The sequence below is a fragment of the Kogia breviceps genome, chromosome 13 (genome assembly GCF_026419965.1).
Source record: "Kogia breviceps isolate mKogBre1 chromosome 13, mKogBre1 haplotype 1, whole genome shotgun sequence".
Taxonomy (NCBI): Eukaryota; Metazoa; Chordata; class Mammalia; order Artiodactyla; family Physeteridae; genus Kogia; species Kogia breviceps.
The window spans coordinates 10356843-10371349 of NC_081322.1; the positions used below are offsets into that span (position 1 = coordinate 10356843).

At 44.8% G+C, this 14507-nt stretch overlaps 1 pseudogene; it reads right to left on the bottom strand.

The window, feature by feature from the left end:
• Positions 1-5810: 5810 nt before the first annotated feature.
• LOC131767872 (DNA-directed RNA polymerase II subunit RPB11-a pseudogene) lies at positions 5811-6218 on the bottom strand (annotated as a pseudogene).
• Between the last annotated feature and the right edge of the window lie 8289 nt (positions 6219-14507).

Sequence of the window (14507 nt, forward strand, 5' to 3'; positions counted from 1 at the left end):
ACTGCTGCCTTCACCTTGAAGCTCGGAGAATCCCATACACCTCATGGAGGGTGGATGCTCCTGGCATGACCTTGAAACTACAGAAATCCCTTATTTTCTACTACAGAAAAATGTTATGTCTCTAGCCACTTAAGTGTTTCTATGAAGGTCTACATTTATTAATAGGTTTACATTTTTAGCCTATACTCTGTCCACAGGCTAGTTAGAAGTGTGCAATCTCTTTTAGTACCTATACGTCTTGAATCCCTCTGTGTGTGTGTGTGTGTGTGTGTGTGTGTGTGTGTGTGTGTGTGTAAGGAATAGGTGTGAGCTGGGGATGCTCTAATTCATGCTTAGCTTAAATTCCTATATCAGAGACTGTTCAGCTTCTCCCATAACCCACCTGGGCGTCTACTCCTCTCATCACCCACCTGCGTGTCAGCTCCCCCCTTCACCCACCTGGGCGTCTAAAGGTACTTTCTCAGGCTTTACTTGAGAATCACGAGACATCATTTCCTTTCAAAGCTCTCCTGGTTTTGAGATCCTCAGGTAACAACAGCTCTCTTGTCCTACATGTTCAGGATATAACAAGGAAGGGCGATCTACTACTTTGTTAAATAGGCTTCCTCTGAAACTACTTAAGGATTCTGAAATTACAGCAGAGGAAAGCCTTATCATGACTTGCTTCACAGGGGAATGAGCCGGCTGTGGCAGGACCCAGCATGAACGGAACGGAGGGGAAATGGACAAACGGAAGACGCTCTCTGGATTCAGCAGGGAAAGTCGAAAGGAGGTGATGGAGACCCTTTGTCAGCATTAAACGACTTTTAACTTACTTGGACTCTGAGGGAGAACACGAAAGCAGTTCTCCATTTGGTTCACCGTGCCAAGATTTTCATTTCCTTCATGATTATTATTTGTTATGAAAGGAGTATTAACACAACATTATAGGAATTCCTAAACGTGAAGAACCCTGTTTCCCATTATCCTTACATACTGACACTCCATCCGTTCTCTTCCACCCTCAGACCAGATCCAGTGCCCGTTTAAAGCCCTCTGTGTTCGCTTTCACAGATTGAGCCCAGCAGAGCTTAGATGCTTTACCCTCTATTGCATACCCGGCATCTAGTGTAGAGCGTGGCACATAGTAGGTATTCACTACATGTTTTTGAATAAAAAAATGGATGAATGAATAAATATTCCTCTTAATTATTCATCCTTGAAACCCGCACGTCTTCCCGTCTCCCCAGTTTACAGCTACGGACGACAGCATTTAAACCATTAAACTGATTTTCGTTCTCTCTAAGCCTCTGCCTGCTCATACAGGAGATCCTGGGCCCTAAAAAGTTCCCCCTAAATATTTAGATTCCCAAGATCCTCCCTGGGCCCTGCTGGTCCAAAGGGCAGTTCTCTGTCGATCACACAAGCCCCAAGGCCCTTAATGCCACCCGGATGGAGAACAGTAGTCTCCTCCGCCCTCACCCGTCTCCCCTCTTTGCCCACAACCAGACCACTCGGGCTCTGCAAAGCCCAAAGATTAAGGGGCACACAGCCCACCGCCTCCCCACTGTAAACTCGTGTTGGCAGAGACCGGTCAACTGATGAGGCAAACGGTAAGAGCCGATCAGTGCAAACAGATTCCTAAAGGCAAGCGGTGTCTTCTTCCCCCTGCAGCTTTTACACCTTTGCGTTTAGGAAACCGGTTCACCCAGCGGGCTGGTCTTGAGAGGGACATGACACGTTGGAGGTTTTTGATGTCCTTTTATCCTATCGCTGTATTTAACCATAAACTGTGGCATTTTCTTTTCCGGTCCCTTCTTATCTTTGGAAGATCCCGTAGCTTCCTGGTCCCTTTCGGCTATTAGAAGAGTATCATTCAATCCTTCTCATTTTAAGTTCTGCTCTCATATTTCCCTTCCCCGAAGTTCAGCCTTGATCTTTAACCCGTGTGACCTCTGGTTCCTAAGAGGCACTGTCTGCTCTTTTCCTCCTCCCATCTTCTTCCTATGTGCTATCACGTAGGAAGAAGACATAGAAAAGTGCTGGGTGTCTGGCAAGCTGGCTGCCTGTTGATGGGAGAAGATAACCGTCCGATGGACCCCTTGGGGTCTCCACCAATACGATGACCTCTGAGTCGAGGCTGTGTGTGATTTTTTAGGGGCTCTGTTCAGCTTCTCCTTGACTGAGATCCCTTCAGGTAGGGGCAACCACATCCAAGGACCGCTGTCTCCAAACACCTCTCGGAGCGGGGCATCCTCTCATCCTCTTCAGACTGCTGCGTGAAGACCTGCGTATCTTCTCTGACTATACGTACATCCTTGCAGAACCTCGGGGTCCTTTGTGGGTGCTCTGACGGATCGGGAGCCTGTCTCCATTTTCTTCCGGCGTATCCAAAACCAGGGTTGCCACACGCTGCGTGATTCAGCTGCTCTGGTGGGACTTTCGCCTGATGAAACCACAGGTGAGAAGTAGCCTTAGTCTCCGTGCTCACGTCTGGCCCCCTAACTTTGGAGAACACACATCGACATCTCCTACGATCCCCCTCACCTTCTGTCCCAGGGGTCATGCCAGGATGGCGCTGCCAGCTTTGCAGCTCAGTAAGCGTTTAGACGAGAATGAGGTGGCTGGGGTCCCCTTCTTGCAGTTCAACCTCTGTCCCTCTACCTTTCTTGAAAGGAGAACTCGCTGTCTGTGAAAATGCTGTTGCCCCCTCGTGTCTCTGGGAGACCATGACGCAGAGGGAGACACAGGCATGTAGGTGGGCTTTATGGGACTCCACCTGACCCCTTTCCACTGACCTCAGTGGAAAGACAGTGGAGGTCATGTGTCACCTCCAGGTCTCCGCTCGCAGACCTACTAGAGAATGGACTTGAGGACACGGGGAGGGGGAAGGGTAAGCTGGGACGAAGTGAGAGAGTGGCATGGACATATATACACTACCAAAGGTAAGATAGATAGCTAGTGGGAAGCAGTCGCATAGCACAGGGAGATCAGCTCGGTGCTTTGTGACCTCCTAGAGGGGTGGGATAGGGAGGGTGGGAGGAAGATGCAAGAGGGAGGGGATATGGGGATATATGTATACGTATAGCTGATTCACTCTGTTCTACAGCAGAAACTAACACACCATTGTAAAGCAATTATACTTCAATAAATATGTAAAAAAAAAGATGCTGGTGGCTTCTTGCTTTCTCGTCCTCATTCCGTCAGTTCAATGCAGACGACTGTTGTGCCCGGAGAGATGGTCAGAGCACAGCATGCAAGGAGCTTTGGCTCCTAAACATCTGCACAGAGGAAAGCCACCCTCTGACCAGTAGCACTTGCACAGATTTTGTGTGCGATGCCAACCTCACATCCTGTTACAGTACCCCAAACTACCCAGCCTAACATCGAATGTGTCTGTGAGAGAAGGCAAAGAATTTTGAGGTGTTCACTGGAGATGACACGGCCAGATCTGCCACCTGTAAATGAGGTCTAGAGTTACCTTGATCCCATAGTTGAGGATTTTCTTTAAAATATGGATGACGAGCTGGCTTCCTTTTACTCAGCTTTGAGCCTTAATCTTTATCATCCTCGTAGCCATGATCACCATCCTCATAGCTGAACTTCATGGGCCAGAAACTGTGCTGATTCTCTTATAGGTATCAGCTCTTTTAACCCTCACAGCAACCACATTTCACAGATGAAGAAATTAAAGCACAAAGTTTATGGAATCCATGGAAGGTTATATACCAGGGGGTTAAAACTCCCAACACAGAAGAGGAAATTTTTACCTTCTTTATATCACACCCCTACACACACACACACACACACACACACACACACACACACACACACACACACATTGTTCAGCTCATTCTTTGACTCATTTTAGTTTTCAGTTTTACTCCAAATTTGGCGCAAGTGCTTGGGAATGGGAGCAAAAAGCTATAGAAGAAGCTGTGTTTGAAGAAAACACCAAATGGTAGTTGTGAAATATTGTGCTCAAAATAGAGCCCACCATCACCCCAGCCCTTGCCCTACCACCTCCATTCCCTCCTTCCCAAATTTTCTTCAGTGTCTCTACACAAAGTTTGGGCATCATGACTCTAATGTTTGTCTGGTAAACTTCCCAATGACAACTGCAACCCCTCCACCCCCCCCCCTTCTCCATATTTAGTGTGAGGCTTGGAGATTGGGATCAACCATGAAGACCTTGTGTTCAGCTATTTCCTCTCTGGGAAAGCTGTTCAAGTTCTCGTGGAAATGAAGTCCTCAGCAGCACCCACCTTTGAAAGTCCATCCAAACATGAAGAATATGCATTGATCAACCTTAATTCAGAACAGCCATACCACTGAATTCCCTACTCAGGGGCCATGGGTGGGATTTTTAACCTTAAAGGAAACGCCATGTTCTGCTCTTTCTTGTAGCATTATTTCTTGCTAATCTTCTCTGCTCCAACCTTGTCTTTCTAGTTTTTATTTTAATAGTTGCATGAGATTACATTACACAAATTAAAAAATAATTTATATAACTATTCTTTAGTTGATGAACATTTGGGATTTATTTATGTCCAGCTGCAGCTTATTTTCACTAAGGAAAAATTACTACCATGGTATCTTCATAAAGACAAATTATCAAAATGTAATTAATCCTAGCTCTCTAGGAAAAAAATACTACCTCTATGAAGTAATGATTTCCTGCAGTATCTCAGAGTATCAGCTAACAGCTTCCAGGCAGTATAACCAGGTCTGTAAACCTAGGTGTGCTATGTTAAAAGTTACCTACTTGTTAATAATGAACTTATTAAGAAGAATTTTCCAAGCTTTGTTCACTTGGAAACTCAGGACCCATGAAAAATCCAAGTGTGGAAATTGTTTAAGAATCCAAGTATTCACAGAATTTCACAATGGTTTTTGATGTTGGATTATTAACCTTGACTTTGAGAGAGAGGAGTTCTGATGATGGCTTGCCCACTCTATTGCTATCACCACCTAAGGGTGTTGACCTTCTCCCCTACCCCACTGCTGGGGTTTGGGGGTTGAATGACCAAGAAGGGCATTCAAAGGCACAAGGCCCCTGGGTCCCAGGCTAGAGCCTGAAAGGAGAAGCTCAGTCGTCCGTGGATCACAGTTTGGGAACGGTGCTCCATGGGTCCAAAAGTGACAGTGGGGAAAGCAAGGCTAAGCACCACGCCCCAGGAGAGAGAGGGAGAAAGCAGAAGAACATGGAACCATGAGACAGGGTAAGAATTCCAAAGAATGGGGTGCTACTCAGGACAGGACATTCAGAACCAGTATGAGAAGTTGATTGATTGATTGCTTTTTATCAGTGACTATTTTTATTAAACTCCACTATGTAAGAGAAGCCTGGGGAGAGCTGTTTGTGGGCCCCATCAAGCGTCCCTACGCTGAGGTAAGCAGGTCCGGCAGCTGAGGCTTCTAGAGCAGAGACTCCTAGAAGCACATGGGCTTTCAGTTTCCCTCTGCTTGAGACACTGCCTGGGAGCCGCAGGTTCCCAGTTTTTGTCCAGATGAGTTTGTTCCTGCCATGCTCTCAGACAGAAATCTGAGTCTCCGGGCCACGCCGCTTTGATACGAGGCCCCCGAGTGGCTTCGGAACAGGTCCTCTACCTCCGTTGAACTGACGGTCTAGTGCTGTGAAGTCAGCTCTGCCTCCGCCCACAGCTCGGTCTTTTCCTGCCACACTTTATTAGGAAGGTGAAACAGACTCTATGTACAGGACACATCGGTGTCAGGGTTGAGGGGCTCGCTGGAATTTCTACAAGGAGGCCCACGGCTGGAAGACGTGCTCTTGTCCACCTGGTGCCTGGAGAAGGGCCAGGTGCAGCCCACTATTCAATTCCTTCTTGCTTGTCTTTGATGGCCAGCCGGACGCACCCTTCCAGCAGGGAGAGCTCGCAGAAGAGGCCTGTGATGGCGTGGGTGAAGGATGGCATCCAGTGTGGTCAGCACACGGATGAGGGTCTTGTGCTGCAAGGCATGGGGGACTTTGTAGCCAGCAAACAGCACCTGGGGGCCCTTCAGCAGCTGCGATCTGATGATGTTTCCTAGCACGTGGTCTTCCTTGTTGGAGGTGAACAAACAGGCATCGGGTGCCTTGATCTTCTTCTCGCCCTCGAAGAGCAAGAACGACTCGAGGGCGGGAGAGGCATTCATCTTAGCATCGCAGCAGCCTCAGAAGCCGCAGCTGCCGCCGCCACGAGAAGTCGACTTGAAGCGTCTTCATCAGGACCGTGGCCTCGCGCTCGGTTAACACTTACAGGTGAGTGATGATCTATTTACATAACAACCTGAAAGTGATATAAGATCTCAAAGGTGCTTCCAAATGATCCAAAATAGTTCATCCAGTCGAGGACGCTAGTGTGTGTAAGATGTGTCTGAATGCTTTAAATGAAATTTCAATATGAGCAAAATGGAAAAGCTAAATATAAAAGCAAAAACAAAAGAATATGTAGAAGACTATTTGTACAATTTTGGTCATGGGAGAGACCTTAAGATAGGCAGGAGACTTAGAAAGAAACGCAGTTATATTTAACTGCATTTGAATATATATAGTTTATATATACATATATATGTATGTAAAACATATATAACATAAATATGTATATATATAAAACATATATATATGTTTTAAATATATATATTTTATAATATAGAGAGAATGTACATATACATTCTCTCTATGTTATATGGAGAGACTATGTATGTTCTATAGTCCCTAAAGAATACTATCTGTATTGTTGTTTTAGTTGGGTTGGGCTAGACCACAAGGACCAGATATTGACCAGCAAATCTCAGTAGTGTAAGCCAGTAAAGGCTTCCTTTTCATTCACATCCAGTCCGATGCCATCGGGAAGCTTCCCCCGCCCGTGTCAGCAGCAGCACCAGACTCCCCGGCCACTGCAGCAGGGAAGGGATAAGGCCGTGGGCAGCCTCGGCCCAAAGCCAGCCCTGTGCCTTCTGGCCCTAGCCTATCGCCAGAGTGGTCGTCTAGGCAAACTGAAGGCTGCTGCATAAGGCAAATTACACAGCTGGTTAATAGCAATTCTCATTTTCTAAAACACATAAGGGCATATAACTTTATTTTGCTCTTCTTTTCTTCTTAATTGTATGGAAGTAGAGTTGATTTACAATGTCAAGTTAGTTTCAGATGTACAGCACGGCGATTCAGTTATATATGTTCACATATATACGTACACACACATATGTATATGTTCTTTTGCAGATTCTTTTCCCTTATAGCCTATTACAAAATATTGAGTAGAGTTCCCTGTTCTATACAGTAGGTCCTTGTTATTTATCTATTTCATATATAGTAGTGTGTGTGTGTTAATCCCAACCTCTTAATTTATCCCTCCCCCCTTACCCCTTTGGTAGCCATAAGTTTGTTTTCTATATCTGTGGGTCTATTTCTATTTTTATATAAGTTCACTTGTATCATTTTTGTGTGTGGGTGGATTCCACATATAAGTGATATCACGTGCTATTTTGTCTTTCTCTGTAAGGACATATAGCATTAATATTGAATATGATTTCACTCTACCCTACACACAGTTCTGAAAGATACTTTGCTAAAATGTTTTAAGCCCAGACAGCTAGCATTAATGTTATTAGTAAGTATTATTCACCAGAAATCGCTTGAAGTCTATTATATTTATTCAATCAATTCATACCCTCAGCAGCTGGGAAGCCAGCATACTTCACTATAGTCGGATGTTTGTTTGTTTGGCTTATGTGATGACTTAAAATTTTCGTCTGATTTTTGTATAGTTTGCACTTCTGATTCACTAGTGAGGAAGAAAATATAGTTTATTTTCTTTGTTTTTTTTTTTCATTTATAACTTGCTTTTTCTTTTAGCAGTTATTCGTGTATTAGGAAGAGCAACTTGTTATGTCTTCTGATAATATTCTAATTGCATATATTTTTCCCAGTTCACTGTTTTGCTTAAGACATGTATCAAATACATACATGCATGCACATATATGAGTGTGTATATATGTATTTCTATAGAGAGACAGGTTAAATATAACTGTGTTTTCTAAGTTTCCTACCTACTACCTTAAAATCTTCCCCTTGACCAAAATTTTACAGATATTCTTCTACATATTTTTTATCTTTTTTTTTAGTTTTTATATTTTATTCATATTAAAATTTCATGTAAAGACAGAGTCAAGGAGGAACCTCTAGAAGCCAGTCACCCTTTTAATTTCCAGGATTTTCACCCACATTTTCATGTCACTCCTTGCCCGCAGGTCATTTCCTTCTAATCAAAATACATCTTCTAAGTGTTCCGTTGGTATATTTGGAAATAGCAAACCACTTTTCTCTTATAATAGTCCATACAAATTTTTCTTGAGTTCCCTCAAATAAATTTTAAAATTTTAATTCAACAAGCACTTACTGTCTACTGTTGTCTTCTCTGCGTCCAGTGTTGGGGAAACGTTGCCAGAGACGCAAAAAGGGGTTTATGTGACGCAGAGATTTCCTGCAGGCCCTTCCAGACTTGTCAGATGAGATGTGACACCTGAAACCAAGACTCCACAGAGTTTACAGAGTTAAGCTTTATATTAAGGGGCCAATTTTTCATCCTCTAATCATCATTTGGAATTTGGTGGTGGGAAGGCTAATGGCAAAAGAATGTCGTATGGGGGAAGGGATTGTCTTTTCTGTCCTCTTGTAGGAAAAATAAAATAAAATCTAATTTTCACTTCCTTTTTTTTTTTCAGTCTGTATGTGGTTTAGAGGAAGGAAGTGTTTAGGGGCAAAATCAGTTTCCTAAAGTTTTTAGAGCCAAAACACTTAGGAGACTGGCTTTTTCTTTTGCTAAAACAACAACTGCAAACGGATATTTATATAAAGAGTTCGGTCAAACCTAACAACTTAAGAGCTTATTTTTAGATTTCTGCTTGGCCAAGGGGGAAACATGATAAATGAACCTTATGTTCTTAAATGGGCAAGCAGTTGAACTCAAAATATTTGAGCAATCTGACAGAAGTCACCAAAGAACACAGCTTCCTTAGGCATTGTTAGAAGTCCCCAAACAATGACCCTATTACCACTGCTTTCTTTTCTTCCTTTTTTTTAAAACTTACTTTCAGTTTTACTACTCAGGATCTTTTTAATAGTTTTGAAGATACCAAAACAAAAGAATAAAGATTATGTAAACATAGAGATGTAAATAGAAAGTCCAGTAACTCTGGCTGAGCAGGCACAGGGCTATGCTCTCCACTATGGAGGCCACCAGCCACGCATGGCCCCCAACCAAGTGAAAGGTCCTAACGGAGATGTGCAGAAGTGATAACTCCTGAAGTGTGAAAAGAAGACTATTTTCTGTGATTACATATTGAAGTGTAACATCTTAAAGATGATTGGTTAACTTAAATATATGATTAACATTAACTGCACCTTTGGGGGAGGGAAGGATTGGGAGGTTGGGATTAGCAGACACAAACATATAGAATGGATAAACAATAAGGTCCTACTATAGAGTACAGGGAACTATATTCAATATCCTGTGATAAACCATAAGGGAAAAGAATATGAAAAAGAAGGTATATATACTGAATCACTTTGCTGTACAGCAGAAATTAACATAGCGGGACTTCCCTGGTGGCGCAGTGGTCAAGAATCCGCCTGCCAATGCAGGGGACACCAGTTCAAGCCCTGGTCCGGGAAGATCTCACATGCTGCAGAGCAACTAAGCCCGTGCGCCACAACTACTGAGCCTGCGCTCTAGAGCCCATGAGCCACAACTACTGAGCCCGTGCGCCACAACTGCTGAAGCCCACGCGCCTAGAGCCCATGCTCCACCACAGGAGAAGCCACCGCAATGAGACGCCCATGCACTGCAACGAAGAGTAGCCCCCTCTCGCCGCAACTAGAGAAAGCCTGTGCGCAGCAATGAAGATCCAACGCAGCCAAAAATTAATTAATTAATTAATTAATTAATTAATTAATTTTAAAAAGAAATTAACATAGCATTGTAAATCAACTATACTTCAATAAAATGAATTTTAAAAATTAATTGCACTGTTTCCTTTTTTTTTTTGAAATGTGACTACCAGAACATTTTAATTGCATATGTGACTCAAATTCTTTCTACTGTGTAGCCATGTAGTAGGACAGTGGAATTAAGAGTGGGGCTCTGAAGTAAACCTACCTGGATTTAAACCAGACCACAGATGCCCCAGCCGTATGACCAGGGTCAGGTTAGGTGGGCAATCTCTGCAAGTTGTCTGTTATGTAAATTGTGAATGATAAAATATTCCGTCTCTCATAGGGCTGAGTGAAGATTAACTGATCAGAGCCTGGTGCAAAGCAAGAGCTCACTAAAGCTCGGTTCTGTTATTCTGACTTCAGAATCCAGAAGAGTGAGAGAGATTTTTCTGCATGAAGAAACTCTCAAAAGGAATGGAAAAAATAAGTTAAAATCAGGAGTTTGCTGAAGTGATGCTTCCCCTTCCCCGTTCCCCACCCTCCTGCACAGCCAGTTTATTGTATTGAGAAGAAATCAAACCATCATTCTACAAATGGCACATATTCGGGATTGGCAGATTCTCTAATTAGGTATGTTTGACCCTCCATAGCTTGACCCAGTTCTCTGAGGAGGCCAAAGCAATTACACAAAACTGCAGATGTTTCCTTTCTATGGGTACATCTCATATACATATATACATGGATCTGACTTTAAAAAATTAAGAGCATGTATCTGATGCCCCTGAAATCATGGGTCGTACCCTGAAAACAGCAGTAACAGGTACTTCTGTTGAGCTCTTGCTATGTATTTAGCAACACCCCTCAGGGCTTTGCACATTTTTTTTTTCATTTAAATTTACACCACAGCTCACTGAAGTGGGTATTACTATTTTCTCCATCTTATGGTGAAAAGGTATCTCAAAAAGGTTAAGTAATTGCCCAAAGTCACATAGTCAGTGGTGGGCAAGGATTAATTCTCACCCAGGCCTACCTGTGGACAGATATTTCCAGGGGGTCTTTTTATTTCTCAGACAACTGTCAATAGGTCTGCGTAGCACAGATCACAGCCCTGTGGAGAAAAAGAAACGCCCTCAATCTATAGCAAAAATATCAGATTAGCGAAAAAGGAATACTTATTAGAGTCATCACATTGTTTCTGCCTGAGTATGACTTCAGAAATTATTTTCAAAATTTCCTGTAGTTCATTCAGCATGATGTCTTTGAGGGAAAGCCCAGACTTACTTATCTCTGCTGTCACACCATATAACCCAACACTGAGCACTGAGTGCCTACTTAATGATTGTTGAATGAATAAGTGTGTGATTACGTGTGCCACTAGCCAGGGCTTGTCATCTGAGCTGCAGAACACAAAAGTCTTTTGAGTGAGTATTATTCAATTTTCCCAAGTATGTACATAACAAATACCATTCTAAATCCACAGGAGAGAAGTTGACTCATTACATATAATGGATGCTTTAGGACATTAGGGCTTAATTCCCTCTGGGAACCCCGTGGAGAACCATACCCAGATTAAGCCATAGTCATTGAGGGTCACCTTAATTTCAGTCGGGGGTAACAAACTACAGCCTGGGATAAATGTGACTCATAGTCTGTTATTATAAGACCTCTGAGCTAAGAATGCTTTTACATATTTAATGTTTGTTTGGGTTTTTTTTAGTAAAGGAATATGCAACAGACCATATGTGCCCTGCAATGCCTAAAATACCTACTCTCTGACTCTTTGCAGAAAAATGTTGACCCCTGCCTGAGGTCAAAGTGGCTCTATATTCAAGTGGAGTAGGATTAACTTACCTGGAAATATTTAGGAAGCCCTCTAGGATCTGTGGTCCCCAAACCCTTCCCTACCAATCTATCTTCAGACGTAAAATTCTTATCTGCTTTCATTGGTACAGTGGCACCAAAACAACAGCCTGTCACCTTCATCCCCGACCAAAGGCCCCTGTAAAAAGGCATGTGTCCCCCAGCAGCTCGGCCTACAGGGTGATGTGATGCCTTGGGCTTTGAGTGACATGAGTTCCAATCTCAGCTCTTATTAGGTGTTGCTCGTTGGGTGAGAAAGTGAAGCATGTCAGTTAGTTTCCTCACTCACCAGCCATAAAGACAGTGGACTCCATCAATAATGCTTCTCAGTATACAGCATGTGTGTCGGTCACCTACTGCCGTGGAACAAATGACCCCCAAAAGTAGTGGTTTAAAAGAAAAACTGCAACAACACTTACTATGTCACCATTTTGTGGTTCAGGAATCCAGGCATGGCTTAGCTGAGTTCTCCAGCCCAGGGGCTCTCACGATGTCAGTGAATCTGCAGTTCAGTTGGGCTGAGACCTGACTCCAAGCTCTTCACGGGTTGTTGGCAGGATTCTGGTCCTTGGAAACTATTGGTGGCTGCTCTCAGTCCCCTCCCCAGGGCCTTCCCATAGAGCAGCTCACAGTGAGGTAGCTGGATTCATCACACTGAACAAGAGGGAGGAGGAAAACGCAGCAACACAGAAGCCACGGTCTCTTGTAAACTAATTTCAGAAGTGATATCGCGTTGCCTCTGTTGTGGTCTATTCCTCAGAAGCAAGTCTCTAAGTCCAGCCCAGGCTCAAGGGGAAGAGCTTACACCAGGGCACGACCATCAGTATGGAGCATGCCCTACATCACGACTGCCACGGGGCAGGGAAAACAAAGCGTGAAGCCAATTGGCCGGGTGGGACCGGAGAAAAGGCAAAGCCCAGTGGTGCCTCTCAGGAGGACACGTGCTGAGCATCACAGCTCTGAAATAAAACAGAAGTGAACACACTCTCTTGTTCTATGACTTACAAGCTGTGCATCCCTGGACAAGTGACTTTGTGTCTCTGAGCCTTTGTTTCCTCAGCTGTAAAATGACAATCGTAATACCTACCCTGCAGAGTAGATGTAAAGATTAGATTAGATATGAATAGAAAGCACCCAGCCCAGGACTTGGCATACGGTATATGGTCAATAGCAACAGTTGTTATTTTCCTTCTTACCTACTAGTCTATCAAACTAGCAGTCAATACTTTTCAGATCTCAAAGCTCTGGATGAAAATGACACCCAGGAAGGATGCTTCAGAGAAAACCACACTGCAATAAAAATCAGACCTTACATCAGTTTTGCACTTTGCACTTAAAGTGTTTTCACGTGTTTATTTTATTTGCTCGTCACAAGCCCTGTGTGGGCAGCTTGCAGCTTACCTAGACTCATATCTGTAAAATGGGAAAACCAGGAAACAGAAAGATTTACATGACTTACCCAGGATTGTGCAGTAAAACAGTATATAAAGAAAAGAGCCCTGAAAAGATGGGGAGGGGACCAGGGGTGTCTGGTGGTTCCAGGACTAAGGACACGCTGGTGCCAGGAGTCCCAGTGAGGCGGGGGGCCATGTCGTCAGGAATCCTGAGGGTCCCCCAAGCCAAACAACAGAGCAGACCAACGAGTCAGCAGCCAGGAAGCGAGCGGCAGTCAGGGCTTGCCCAGACCAGAGCTCAGAGCAAATTCGTAACAGAAAAAAAGGCAGTAAGGAAATAACCATGCAGCGAATGCAGAAGAGTGAGCCTGGCAAAGGCCAGGAGGTGAGGAATTGGGGGACCTGGATGGAGAACAAACAAAGGGGACTTGGCAGCCGAGGGAACCTCAAGTGTAGCTTTGATCGTCAAGCAGCAGCCAGGAGGGCGCTGGGACGGTGGCATCCCTGGGGTGATGGGCTTGGAGAGGTCATGACCGCAGGCTGGTGAGGGGGCGTGGAGGGGAGGGGGCGTGGGGGGGAGGGGGCGTGGGGGGGAGGGGGCGTGGGGGGGAGGGGGCGTGGGGGGAGGGGGCGTGGGGCAGGGGGCGTGGTGGGGAGGGGGCGTGGTGGGGAGGGGGCGTGGAGGGGAGGGGGCGTGGAGGGGAGGGGGCGTGGCGCGGAACTCTTTCTTGACGGTAAGCCGGTTCCGGAGCCCTACTCATCTGATGACGCCACCAGATCTGTATGTTAGAAAACTCAGCTGGCCTCAGAAAAAAGGATGGAATCAGGGGGGAAAGATTTCAAACAAAATAATTTATTCTGAGAGAAGGCTCTGAGAAAAGGCTGTACCAAACCAAAGCCCATCTAATTGTAGGCACATTTTTCCACTGGATGCTTCCTACCTCGTTCCACTGTTAACGCCTTGTTAGTGATTCCTGTCTATTTTCGGCTATTTTCTTTTTTTTTTTTTTTTTTTTTTTAATTTTTGTGGTACGTGGGCCTCTCACTGCTGTGGCCTCTCCCGTCGCAGAGCACAGGCTCCGGACGCGCAGGCTCAGCGGCCACGGCTCACGGGCCCAGCCGCTCCACGGCACGTGGGATCCTCCCGGACCGGGGCACGAACCCGCGCCCCCTGCATCAGCAGGCGGACTCTCAACCACTGCGCCACCAGGGAAGCTCTCGGCTATTTTCTTTAATGGGCACCCCGGATCGTGAATCCTCTTCTGGATGTGAGGAATTATGATTCACTTCACTTATTCACTAACTTCTAGAGACACATTGCGCTGGGGTTTGACGGC